Source organism: Macaca nemestrina, chromosome 1 (assembly GCF_043159975.1).
Source record: "Macaca nemestrina isolate mMacNem1 chromosome 1, mMacNem.hap1, whole genome shotgun sequence".
Lineage (NCBI taxonomy): Eukaryota > Metazoa > Chordata > Mammalia > Primates > Cercopithecidae > Macaca > Macaca nemestrina.
In genome coordinates this window covers 83,947,517-83,961,338 of record NC_092125.1, presented here as the reverse complement: position 1 = coordinate 83,961,338, position 13,822 = coordinate 83,947,517, and the positions used below count along the sequence as shown (strand labels likewise).

The window sequence follows — 13,822 nt, the reverse complement described above, 5'->3', positions numbered from 1 at the left end:
TTTGTAACATTTTTAAACAGCCATTGAAGTGCCAGATGACAAAATTTCCCTTGGAGATTGAGAAATTCTGATTGGGATGATGGCAGCATTCTGGAATTTATGTCAGATTTGCTTCCCAGGGGCGGGAAGCAAGGAGGTCAAGACTCCAGGTCCCCATCCCAGTTTAACCAAAGAACCACTACTTTTTTTCTTTTCTTTTTTTTTTTTTCTCAGAGTCTTGCTCTGTCACCCATCCTGAAGTGCAGTGGTGCGATCTTGGCTCCTGCAACCTCCACCTCCCAGGTTCAAGCGATTCTTTTGCCTCAGCCTCCGGAGTGGCTGGGATTACAGGTGTGTGCCACAATGCCTGGCTAATTTTTGTAATTTTAGTAGAGATGGGGTTTTACCATGTGGCGAGGCTGGTCTTGAACTCCTGGCCTCAAGTGAACTGCCCAGTTTGGCCTCCTAAAGTGCTGGAACTACAGGCGTGAGCCACTGCACGCAGGCCCCTACTTTTTTTTTTTTTTTTTTTTTTTGAGATGAGGTCTTGCTCTGTTGCTCAGGCTGGAGTGCAGTGGCATGATCATAGCTCACTGCAGCCTCAAACTCCTGGGCTTAAGAGATCCTCCAGGGCCGGGCGCGGTGGCTCATGCCTGTAATCCCAGCACTTTGGGAGGCCGAGGTGGGCGGATCACGAGGTCAGGAGATCGAGACAATCCTGGCTAACATGGTAAAACCCTGTCTCTACTAAAATACAAAAAAATTAGCTGGGCGTGGTGGTGGGTGCCCGTAGTCCTGGGTGCTCTGGAGGCTGAGCAGGAGAATGGCGTGAACCTGGGAGGTGGAGCTTGCAGTGAGCCGAGATTGCGCCACTGCACTCCAGCCTGGGCGACAGAGCAAGACTCCGTCTCAGAAAAAAAAAAAAAAAAAAGAGATCCTCTGTAATCCCAGCACTTTGGGAGGCCAAGGTGGGCAGATCATTTGAAGTCAGGAGTTCGAGACCAGCCTGGCAACATGGTGAAACCCCATCTCTACTAAAAATAGAAAAATTGGCTGAGCATGGTAGCGCATGTCTGTAATCCCAGCTACTTGAGAGGCTGAGGCAGGAGAATTGCTTGAACCTGGGAGGCGGAGGTTACAGTGAGCCGAGATCGCGTCTCTGCACTCCAGCCTGGGCAAAAGAGTGAGATTCCATCTCAAAAAAACAAGAGATCCTCCTGGCTCAGCTTCCTGAGTAGCTGGGACTACGGGTGTGTGCACCACGACACCCAGCTAATTTTTGTATTTTTTGTAGAGACAGAGTCTTGCTATATTGTCCAGGTTGGTCTTGAACTCCTAGCCTTAAGAAATCATCCCACCTCCACGTCCCAAAGTGCTAGGATTACAGGCATGAGCTACTACACCTGGCCTTTCTTTTTGGTTTTACATACTGGAGTTAGGCACAGATTTCAATTGAAAGAGGGTTTCATTGCTTTAAAAGTGTTTTAAAAGCCCTGCCTTGCATTATCCTTATCCCCTCCATTAGTAGCTATACAGAATTTTAAAAGAGGAAAAATCAGAGAGGGAAAGGTAAGTTTTTCCTTGGGTATGCAGAAAAGCCACAGCTGTCGTTTGGGCCTCAACAGGGCATCTGTGCAGGTGTCTGCATATTAGCAGCACCATCTGCTTGGTTGTCTCTCAAAGGAAGAAGAATCCTGGCCTGATGAACTCCTCAAGCTCTCTTCTTTGGGAAATAGGAAGATCACAATTTGAAATCTTAATCCAAGGTAATAATTGAATATATAAGCACCCTACATAATCCAGAGCTTAAAAATGTGAAATTAAGTCATGAATTGCTTTCAAATATAGCAGGAATCTTCTAGGCTCTTCCAGTCCTGAAAGGCGCCACCAAATGCGGCCTCAGAGTCAAGCCCCCAAATAAATACATGCTAATAAGGCTGATTTTCCCTTTTCACTCTTCTCCTGGGCAGTATGAACCTTTGACTAGAGAGAGCCAGAAAGGAGCATCTCAACCCACTTAGGTAGTGGCCTCTTTTAAAGTGAAACGTGAAGCCAGGGCTCCAAACCGTCATTGTCCTGAGAGTTCCCAGGAAGGCTTTTGTGTGGTAACCTGGATGCCCGTCCAAATGGCCTTGGCTGGTGCCATCCCTCACTCTAGCTCCCCAAGGGTCCTGCTGCTATCAATTGACTGAACATTTCCTTTCACTGCCTTTTGCAGTGCTGGGTGAGTGCCAAGTAGTAGCTTTGCAGGGTTCATTCACCCCAGGGCTGGGAGCTTTTCAGCAGTGTAGGCAGGTTATGTGTTTCAAATCAGCATAGTAGGGCAGAGTGATTTGGAAGCCATTTCATTTTTCAGTTCATCAAACTCCTACTCACTGGGAATCTCTAAACCAGCGATACGAAACCTTTCTGGAGTTGTGACACCCTGTTGTCACTCATTTTATTTCATCAAACACCCACCCCTCTTAAAAATACCATGAGGCATGTATTTATTTTTAAGATGAAAATGAATTAAAATTGGAAAATTACCTAAGAATTTTCTGGCACTCTAGCAAAAAAGGAGATCTACCAGAGGTGTTTGGAAGTCAGGATCTTCACTAAGAATCATCACTCTACACAGGGAAGACATTTGACCGAATTGGGAAGTAGGAAGAATTTGTCCTTGCTCCTCCCCTCTCCCACGATGTAATTCCCTCCCTGCCCGCACATCCCCTCGCCAGGCATCCAGGCACTCACACTACCCCATATCTCCCTCCATGGTACCTCACGCAGAACTGGCCCTTACCACCCACATCCCCCAGCCCTGCTCTGCAACTGTTTCCTCTCAGTGCTCCTGTTAACATACCTGATGCCCACTCCTTCTGCAGGTAGCCCCTGTAGGTTAGTTGTTTCTTTAGAAACAACTATTTTCTTTTTTTTGAGATGGAGTCTCTCTCTGTTGCCCAGGCTGGAGTGCAATGGCACGATCTTGGCTCACTGCAACCTCTGCCTCCTGGGTTTAAGTGATTCTCCTGCCCCAGCCTCCCGAGTAGCTGGGATTATGGGCGTGGGCCACCATGCTTAGCAATTTTTTTTGTATTTTTAGTAGAGACGGGGTTTCACCATGCTGGCCAGGCTGGTCTCGAACTCCTGACCTCAAGTGATCCGCCCGCCTCAGCCTCCCAAAGTGCTGGGATTACAGGTGTGAGCCACCCCGCCCAGCCTAGGAGTAACAACTTCTAAGTTCATTTTCAGCACAAAAATTTTAGTAGCGTTAACCTTGATAATAATGCCTTAAAGTCTTAATCCCTCCAAGGGATATTTGTATTTTTTTAAATCCCTAGAATGCTCAGCAGAAGGGATATTTGTAATGTAACTAGAGACAATATCATACACAAAAGAATTAATTTCCATGGGTAACAGAAAGGAAGTGTGGGAGGTTGGTCCATTCTGCCTTCTGGTAATGGCCCCCTCGCTGTGCAAGTATTCACTTTGGGATAATATAAAAGACACTGGGACTGGGCGTAGTGGCTCACGCCTGTAATCCCAGCATTTTGGGAGGTTGAAGCGGGCAGATCACCCGAAGTCAGGAGTTCAAGACCAGCCTGGCCAACGTGGTGAAACCATGTCTCTACTAAAAATACAAAAATTAGCCAGGTGTGGTGGTGTGCACCTGTAATCCCAGTGACCCAGGAGACTGAGGCATGAGAATAGCTTGAACCTGGGAGGCAGGGGCTACAGTGAGCTGAGAATGCGCCACTGCTCTCCAGCCTAGGCAACAAAGCAAAGCTCTGTCAAAAAAAAAAAAAAAAAAAAAAAAAAAAAGACATTGCATAAGAGTCAGTGACCTGGATCTATTTCTGACTTAATCCAATTCAACCAATATTTACTAAGCCCCTCCTATATGCCTGGAATTCGGCTACGCCCTCGGTATCCAAGATGAATAAGACACATTCCATGTCCTCAGTGAAATCCCAGTCTATCAGGAGGCATCTGATACCTACTGAATGCTTCTCTAGCAGTTAGGCAAAATGCTATGGGAACACAGTAGAGAGGATGATTGATTCTGTCTGGAGAAAGCTGCAGAGAATTAAATATTTGCACTGGCCTTTGAGGATGAGAAAGAGTTCAGCAGGCTGGGAAAGAGAGGAGAAAGAGAGGTCAGTGGGGAAAAAAACCACCAGAACAAAAGCACAGGGAGGCGACCGCTGGGGAAGTCCAAGTATCTGGAGGACAAGAAGGGAAGTAGCGGGGATGAAGCTGAAAAGCAAGGCTAGGGTCAGATTTTGGAAAAGCTTTCACTGCCTTACTAAGGAATGGAAGCATCAGCTGCAGACGATGGAGCCATCAGAAGGTTTTGAAACCTCCATAGACATTCTGGAGATCGCCACCTTCTCTCAGGCAAAAGACAATGGAGGCTCCATCCAGGGTTATAAGGAGAATGGAAAGGAAAGACATTGAGGATAGGATACACGCAAATAATTGGCTCCTTCGATGTTGGAGTTAAAGGAGAAGGAGAAGTCATAGGTTTCTTGCTTAGGCTTGCTAAGTAACGGCGATGCCACTAATTGAAGATAGGGATGATAGGAACAAGGGTCCATGGGAAAGAACAGTGAGCTCGATTTTAGGCCTGTTGGCTTAAGAGACCAAGGGCTAGTGTGAAGATGGTTGTTGATGTTGCTACAGAGGATTCTTCTCTTGTTTATGTTTTCGGTCTTCTTAACAAGACACTAAGTGCTTGTCTGAGCCGGGCACACATCCATCTCTACGATGTCTCTTCTTCCAGTTCTGTCATTTCTTCCATCAGACAGGATGGTGAGAGTGTAGACAGAGTTTAAACAAGAGTCCTAGGATTGCTGCTGCTATTAAGCAGAGGCCAAGTCACATGGAAGCTTCTGGAAGCTCAGGTTCTCACTTGCATACAGATCTGCTTCTTTGCGTTCTAGATTGCGTTCTAGGTTAAACTCCTCACCTTCCATTCATCTTTTGTTTTCAATTTATCTTTCTCAAATAATATCCTTGCTTGCAGAACTAATCATTTTCCCAAAGAGAATCTGTGACTTCTTCCTTGCTCATTTTAGCAAGAACATCGTTGAGTGAAAACCTATAACTAGAACTCTGTTGTGGAGATAAAGTAGTTCAGGAAATGTTTGGATCATTAGGAGTTCATCTCAGAAACTCTAAAAATGTGCACGCTCTTTGAGCTAGTAACCCTACTTTTTAGGATTTATCCTAGAGGAATACTGGACAAGTGGACAAATATGTATGTACAATATTGGCACTCTTTTTTTTTTTGAGGCAGGGTCTTACTGTGTCATCAGGGTGGAATCCAATGGCATGATCATGGCTCACTGCAGACTTGACCTCCTGGGCTCAAGCGATCCTCCCACCTCAGCCTCCTGAGTAGCTGAGACTACAGGTGTACACCACCACACAAGGCTAATTTTAAAAATTTTTGTAAATACGGGGTCTCAGTACTTTGCCCAGGCTGGGCTCAAACTCCTGAGCTCAAGCAATCCTCCTGCCTTGGCCTCCCAAAGTGTTGGGATTATAAGCATGAACTACTGAACCTAGCCTCAATGTTATCACTCTTGCTTATTGTAGTAAAAAACTAAGAAATAAAAGTCCACAAATTAGAGATTCACTAAATTACTTAAAATGATCCATATAATGAAATTCAATAAAATTTAACTCATTAAAAATGACAGTGTAAGCTGGGCAGAGTGGCTCATGCCTGTAATCCCAGCACTTTGGGAGGCCAAGGAGGGAGGATCACCTGAGGCTGGAGTTCAAGACCAGCCTGGGCAGCATAGCAAGACCCTGTCTCTACAAAAGTTGTTTTTAAAAAAATGACAATGTAGATTAACATTTATTGACAACTGGAAAGTTAGAAAGACATTCAAGATTTATTACTGGAAAAGAATAGATTATGTAAATTTATTATACAAAACATTTAATGAAAAGATCTGAAAACCAAAATTGGCAAAATGTAAGTAACAATTATCTGAGAGGGCAGTGGAAGGAATTTCTGTTGGTTTAATTATTGTTCTTTCTGCTGTCATTACCTCCTAATTTTTTTTTTCTTTTTTTTGAGATGGAGGTTCACTCTTGTTGCCTAGGCTAGAGTGCAATGGTGTGATCTCAGCTCACTGCAAACTCTGCCTCCCAGGATCAAGTGATTCTTCTGCCTCAGCCTCCCGAGTAGCTGGGATTACAGACATGTGCCACCATGCCTGGCTAATTTTCTATTTTTAGTAGAGACGGGGTTTCTCCATGTTGGTCAGGCTGGTCTCAAACTCCCGACCTCAGGTGATCCGCCTGCCTCAGTCTCCCAAAGTGCTGGGATTACAGGTGTGAGCCACCGCACCCAGCCTCCTAATCTTTTTTTTTTGTTTTTTCGCAATGGAGATGGGGGAGTGGAGAGGGGTTATCTCTATGTTGCCCATGCTGGCCTTGAACTCCTGGGCTCAAGCAATCCTCCTGCATAACTGGGACTACAGACATGCCCCACTGTACTGGCCTATTTCCTAATCTTTTTACAACAACTACGTATTACTGGTATAAAGAAATATCTGACTAGGCGCAGTGGCTCACGCCTGTAATCACAACACTTCGGGAGGCCGAGGCAGGCAGATTACCTGAGGTTGGGAGTTCAAGACCAGCCTGACCAACATGGAGAAACCCCGTCTCTACTAAAAATACAAAAATTAGTCAGATGTGGTAGTGGGTGCCCATAATCCCAGCTACTTGGAAGGCTGAGGCAGGAGAATCGCTTGAACCTGCGAGGCGGAGACTGCGGTGAGCTGAGATCACACCATTGCACTCCAGCCTGGGCAATAGGAGTGAAACTCCATCTCAAACAAAAAAAAAAAAGAAAGAAAAGAAAAGAAATATCTGGCTGGGCGCAGTGGTTCATGCCTATAATGCCAGCACTTTAGGAGGCCAAGGCGGGTGGATTGCTTGAGGTCAGGAGTTCGAGACCAGCCTGGCTAACATGGTGAAACCCCATCTCTACTAAAAATACAAAAAGTAGCCAGTGTGGTGGCACATGCCTGTAGTCCCAGCTACAGGGATGAGTCCCAGCCTCAGTCCCAGGCTGAGGCACGAGAATCACTTGAACCCAGGAGGCAGAGGTTGCAGTGAGCCGGGATCGCACTACTGCACTCCAGCCTGGGCAACAGAGTGAGGCTCCATCTCAAAAAAAAAAAAAAAAAAAGAAAAGAAAAATATCTATGCTTCTTTTAGATGTACTGGGGTCAGTTTATCAGCTGTGCTGCCAGACAGGGCTAGGTTGAGGAGCAAAGGAAGAACAGGAAAGCCCTCCAACAGTCGCTAAATTGAAAATTATGGCCCTGGAAGTATATTTTATGAAGGGACCTCCCTCCCCTTTCAATGCACACTCTGAGGGATTCTTCGGAACAAGACACTCTTAGGTCATAGCTACATGGAGAGTCACACAGAAGGTCTAATGATCACACCTTCCTATATTGCCCCTAGCTTTTCTAAAATCTTAGCTCTTCCACAGTCTCTCAGATAGAAAAATCACCCAAGATCTAATTTCTTACCCGAAAATTACTGTTATTTTAAAATTCAACCTAGCTCTGTGCAGTTTACCTTCTAAACTGGGTCTATTGCAGCAAGAGATGAATATTCCTGATGAGAGGGGTCAGGTGAAGGCGATCAAGTCTGAGAGTGATAAACACCAGCAGAAGCCAAAGGGGTGGCTGGGAGATAGACCTGTACAACATGGTCAAATCTAACTGGTAATCATACATATGGAAAATAAAATGGTATCATTCTCACTATGCAGCGGGAGGCAGTTGGGAGAGAAAGATAAGACCCAGTGTTGGTAATGATGCAGGAAATGGACCTTCTCCTGTGTTGCTGACAAAAGTGGGAACGACTACAACCTTTCCGTAGAGCGTTGGCAAGAGGCATCCAAAGCTGTACACATGTGCATACCGTTTGACCCAGGTTGTCTACGCCCAGAAATTCATCTTAAGGAAATAATCAGAAATGTGATTATAGGCTTACCTGTAAGAATATTCATCTGGGCCAAGAGAAGTGGCTCAAACACTTTGTGAGACCGAGGTGGGCAGATTACCTGAGGTCAGGAGTTTGAGACTAGCCTAGCCAACATAAAAAAAAAAAAAAAAAAAAAGAATATTCATCTACTTTATAACTGACATTTTAAACAATAGAAGTAAAATCAATATAATATAAAAATTTGAGAAAAACTTAGTTCCATCAATAGGGAATTGGTTAAAAAAAAAAAAAGTAAGAGCTCAGGTTCTAGATTCTGAGCTCAAATCACAACTTGCTATCTGAATGAACCTAAGCAAATTCCCTGACTTTTTTTTTTCAAGACAAGGTCTTGTTCTGTCACCCAGGCTGGAGTGCAGCGGTGCGATCACAGCTCACTGCAGCCTTGACCTCCCGAGTCAAGCAATCCTCCCACCTCAGTTTCCCTAGTAGCTAGGACTACAGGCATGCACCACCATGCCTGGATATTTTTTGTAGAGACAGGGTTTCGCCATGTTTCTCGGGCTGGTCTGGAATTCCTGGGCTCAAGCAATTCTGCCTTGCCCTCCCAAAGTGCTGCAGAAAATTAGGCTTTTTTTAAGCCTAATTTTCCTCATCTGTAAAATGGATCACAATAATAATACCTTCTCCTAACCACTTCCTCTGCCACTACCTACCATTTCTCTGCTTTTCTTTGCAATAAAACTTCTCAGAATAGGTGATATGCACTCTCTTTGAAAGCCACTCCAGCCAGGCTCTTGTCCTTGCTACTCTAGTAAAACTGATGTTGTCAAGGTTGCCAGCATTGACTAAGTTCAAGGAACAGTCCTTAGCTGTCATCATACTTGGTCTTTGGGCATAATTCGAGCCAGTTGGGCCCCCTTTCTTCTCTGACACAATTGGTTCTCTTGGCTTCTAGGACCCTATTTTCTCTTAATTTCCCTCCTACCCCACACTGGTCACTTCTCTATCTCCCTTGCTGGCTCTTCCCTCCTCCCTGCCTTCTTAAGGATACAGCACCTGGGACTTGGTTCTTGGTTTTCTCTTCTTCATCTATACCCCTTACCTTGGTGGTCTCATCCAGTCTCAAGACTTTCAACCATGTCCGTGTGCAGATGATTCCAATTTATATCTCCAGTCCAGACCTCTCCCCTGAAATCCAGACTGGTACATCCCACTGACTACTTGACATCTTTATTTGGATGTCTAATAGGCATCTTAAAATTCACATCCAAAATGAAATTAAGCTCCTTATCTTCTATTCCCCCATTCGCTCCATCCATAGCATTCCCCATCTCAATTCCATTCTTCAGGTGCTTCAGAACAAAAAACCCTGGAGTCATCCTCGACTTCTTTCTTTCTGTCAGACTATACCCAATTGCTCAGGAAATCTGTTGGCTCTACCTTCGGCCTATATCCAGAATCAGATCAGTTTTTGCCGTCTTCTCCACTGCCACCATGGTCTGGGCCACTGTCCCATCTCAATGGATGACTGAAATAGAGTCCCTGCTAGTCTCCCTGTGACCATCCTTCCCCTTCATACTCTTTTCTCAAGACAGCAGTCAGAATGATTCTTTCCATTTCAAGTTAGAGTGTGTCAATTTTCTTTCTTTTTTTTTTTTTTTCAGATGGAGTCTCCCTCTGTCACCCAGGCTGGAGCACAGTGGTGCAATCTCAGCTCACTGCAACCTCCACCTCCTTGGTTCAAGCAATTCTCCTGCCTCAGCCTCACTGAGTAGCTGGGACTACAGGTGCGCGCCACCACGCCCAGCTAATTTTTTTTTTTTTTTTTTTTTGTATTTTTAGTAGAGACGAGGTTTCACCATGTTGGCCAGGCTGGTCTCGGACTCTCGACCTCAGGTGATCTGCCTGCCTTGGCTACCCAGAGTGGTGGGATTACAGGCGTGAGTCACTGCGCCTGGCCGTGTCACTTGTCTTATCAAAACCCTGCAATGGGACCCACTAATAGTAAAAAGCCAAATCTAACAACAGTCTTTGGGGCACTCCATGATCTGGCTTCCTACTGTTGCTCTGATCTCATCTTCCTCCATGGTCTCCATTCCCTCCTTCCACTACGGCCACTCTGGCTTCTTGCGCTCTTTCTTGACCACACAGACATTGCTGCCTTAGAGATTTTGGACTAGCTGCCCTTTTACCTGGAATAATCTTCCTTCTTCCTTCAAGTCTTTGCTCAAATATTAACGTCACAGTTTGAGTTCTCCGGAGGCAGTCTCTGAGAGGGAGACCGAGTGGGAAGTTTATTGGGGAGTGCTCTTGGGGTCAACTCCTGTGGACGGGAAGAGGAGGAAGCAGGACTGGACTGTGCAGTAGTCTCAACAAAGTCATCAGCCAACCCCAAGAGGAGCTCCGAGGCTGGCAGGCCCTTCAGAGATGTCCTGAGTTAGGGTGAGGGGGCCAGGTCACTGGATGAAGGCAGCTCTAGGAAAGCGAGTAGGCTGCTCTCTGCAACAGAGGCGATTCCTAAGGAGTGCTCACAGCTGAGAGCTGTCTGCCTGCAGCACTCCCAAGCAGTTGCGGGGATAAGTAATCAGTCCTAATGGGGGTTATGGACTGCGCATCTCAGTGTCCATTATAATTCACCCCTTGTGCTGTTCAGATCTACTTCAAATAAGTTCAAGGAGCAGTTCCTCTGGAATTCCAGTGGGCTTCTTTCCTGGGAGAAACTTATAACAGGAAGGTTAAGGAGATGAACAACAGCCCCTGACATTGCAGCTTGTCTTGAGCCTACGATTAATACCCATTTTTCACTTCCACTACTATCAATTCTAGATTTCCCCTCACCCACAAATAGACTCTGCTGGTCTAGGTGGCCTACCTGGTCCGGGGACCTAGATCCTCATCCCTGAGGGATCTATCTGCTCCCTGGTCACCAGGCCCTTCTCAGGCCACAGCTGCTGTAGTTGTCCATTAGCTGTCTAAATTGGGTGAGTACCACAAAGTGGATCACCTGGGTTCCAAACATGTTCTTCCTTGCCCCCAGTGTGTAACAGTAGAGCTCCCTTCCCTTGCTGATCACAGTCAATTGCCTCTGCCAAAGTGGTGACTCTTCTTCTTGTCTGCTGGTCCTGCTTGGCACAAATAGCCTGAAGTCCCATCTCAGCCTCTCAAGTAGCTGGGACTACAGGCATGTGCCACCATGTCCAGTTAACTTTTAATTTTTTGTAGAGATGGGAATCTCAATATGTTGCCCAGACTGGTCTCAAACTCCTGAGCTCAAGCAATCCTCCTGCCTTGGCCTCCTGAAGTACTGGGATTACAGGCATAAACTACCACACCTGGTCAGCATTTCTCCATTTTAATGCCATGACCTCTAACCCTGCAGAGCACATAGTTGCAGAGACAGGAAGCACAAATTCTCCAAGTGGGTGATTGAGTATGATGATAAATGGAGTCATTCTTGCTTCTGCCTCTTGGTTTCCAGATTGAAAGTTGGTTGCCATCTTTGCAATGCCTCCCAGCTCTGATGCTTCAACAGGCTACTCCACCATTCTCTCAGACTGGGTAGTATGATATTGTTACTGAAACACCAGAGGTTTGGTCTACGTCCTGCTGCTCGCTGCACAGAAAGCCAATGACGGAGACAACGAGGATTACCAAGGAATAAGCAAAAAAGAAGAAGGAAGAAGAAGGAGTCATGCTATAGCCTTCTGTAGCTACAGATCGGGTGCTACAGCCGAGGAGATGGGAGCTTAGTCTCAAATCCATCTCCCTGCTGTACTAAAACTAGAGGTTTATATAGCAGGGAAGAAGTGTAACAATGTATAACAAAATAGGAACTAGGGAGGGGCAAGGAAGCAATCATGATGAATGAGGGGTCCAGCATCTCATTGTCCATTGTCTGGATGTGGTGATTTTTTTTTTTTTTTTTTTTGAGACAGAGTCTTGCTCTGTCACCCAGGCTGGAGTGCAGTGGTGCCATCTCAGTTCACAGTTCACTGTAACCGCTGCCTCCTGGGTTCAAGCGGTTCTCCTGCCTCAGCCTCCGGAGTAGCAGGGATTACAGGCACAAACCACCATGCCTGTTTTTTTTGTATTTTTATTTATTTTATTTTATTTTTTTGAGACAGAGTCTTGCTTTGTCGCCCAGGCTGGAGTGCAGTGGCGCCATCTTGGCTCTCTGCAACTTTTGCCTCCTGGGTTCAAGCAATTCTCCTTCTCAGCCTCCTGGGTAGCTGGGATTACAGGCGCCCACCACCACGCCCAGCTAATTTTTTGGTATTTTTAGTAGAGACGGGGTTTCACCATCTTGGCCAGGCTGGTCTTGAACTCTTGACCTTGTGATCTGCCCGCCTTGGCCTCCCAAAGTGCTGGTGAAAGGTGAAGCCGCCTGGGCTTCTGGGTCATTTGGGGACTTGGAGAATTTTCTGTCTAGCTAAAGGATTGTAAATGCGCCAATCAGCGCTCTGTGTCTAGCTAAAGGTTTGTAAATGCACCAATCAGTGCTCTGTGTCTGGCTAATGGGGTAGGGGACTTGGAGAACTTTTCTGTCCAGCTGAAGGATTGTAAATGCACCAATCAGCACTCTGTGTCTAGGTTTGTAAAGGCTGCACCAGTCAGTGCTCTGTGTCTAGCTAATCAGGTGGGGACTTGGAGAACTCTTGTGTCTAACTAAAGGATTGTAAATGCACCAATCAGCACTCTGTGTCTAACTAAAGGATTTTAAACGCACTCTATAAAATGGACCAATCAGCAGGATGTGGGTGGGGCCAAAAAGGGAATAAAAGCAGGCCACCGAGGGAGCAGCGGAAACCCGCCAGGGTCCCCTTCTCTATTGTGGGAGCTTTGTTCTTTTGCTGTTTGCAATAAATCTTGCTGCTGCTCACTCTTAGGGTCCATACTACCTTTATGAGCTGTAACAGTCGCCGGGAAGGTCTGCAGCTTCACCTCTGAAGCCAGCGAGACCACGAACCCGCTGGGAGGAATGAACAACTCTGGACGTGCACCACGTTTGAGAGCTGTAACACTCACCTTTGAGAGCTGTAACACTCCCTGCGAAGGTTGGCAGCTTCACTCCTGAAGTCAGGGAGACAAACCATAAACCCACTGGGAGGAAGAAACTCTGGACAAGTCTGAACATCTGAAGGAACAAACTCCGGACACACCATCTTTAAGAACTGTAACACTCACCGCGAGGGTCCGAGGCTTCATTCTTGAAGTCAGCAAGACCAAGAACCCACTGGAAGGAACAGTTCCGGACATACTGGGATTACAGGCGTGAGCCGCTGCGCCTGGCCATTTTTTTGTATTTTTAGTAGAGACAGGGTTTCACAGTGTAGGCCAGGCTGGTTTCAAATTCCTGACCTCAAGTGATCCTCCTGCCTCAGCCTCCCAAAGTGCTAGGATTATAGATATGAGCTACTGCGCCTGGCTGAATTTCAGTTCTTTGATAGCTTTTTTGTTTTTTGTTTTTTGAGATGGAGTCTTGCTCTATTGCTCAGGCTGGAGTGCAGTGGCGTGATCTTGGCTCACTGCAACCTCCACCTCCTGGGTTCAAGCAATTCTCCTGCCTCAACCTCCTGAGTAGCTGGGATTACAGGCGCACACCACCACGCCCAGTTAATTTTTGTATTTTTAGTAGAGATGGGGTTTCACCACGTTGGTCAGGCTGGTCTCGAATTCCTGACCTCGTGATCCGCCCACCTCGGCCTCCCAAAGTGCTGGGATTACAGGCATTAGCCACCGTCCCTGGCCTGATAGTTTTTTGAGAGGCCTGATGATTGCTTCCTGAAGAAGGAATGCAGATAAAACAAATAAAAGGTTCAAGTTTTAAGACCAGAAGCATCAATTCCTATGGTTTATCAAAAAACTATGGGACTATTGG

At 46.1% G+C, this 13,822-nt stretch overlaps 1 long non-coding RNA gene across 7 annotated transcripts in view; it reads left to right on the top strand.

Annotated features, from left to right (window-relative positions):
• The window catches only part of LOC105478469 (uncharacterized), a 53,527-nt gene extending 40,704 nt beyond the window's left edge, over positions 1-12,823 (top strand). For 5 of the 7 annotated variants that reach the window (XR_011614817.1, XR_985327.3, XR_011614821.1 and 2 more), the window contains 2 exons: positions 1,605-1,745; positions 11,423-12,823. This is a non-coding gene — a long non-coding RNA (uncharacterized lncRNA). Of the gene's footprint in view, positions 1-1,604; positions 1,746-9,608; positions 9,732-11,422 lie in introns of all 7 variants that reach the window. The other 2 variants (XR_011614818.1, XR_985329.3) reach the window with 2 other exon arrangements.
• The last annotated feature ends 999 nt before the right edge of the window (positions 12,824-13,822 follow it).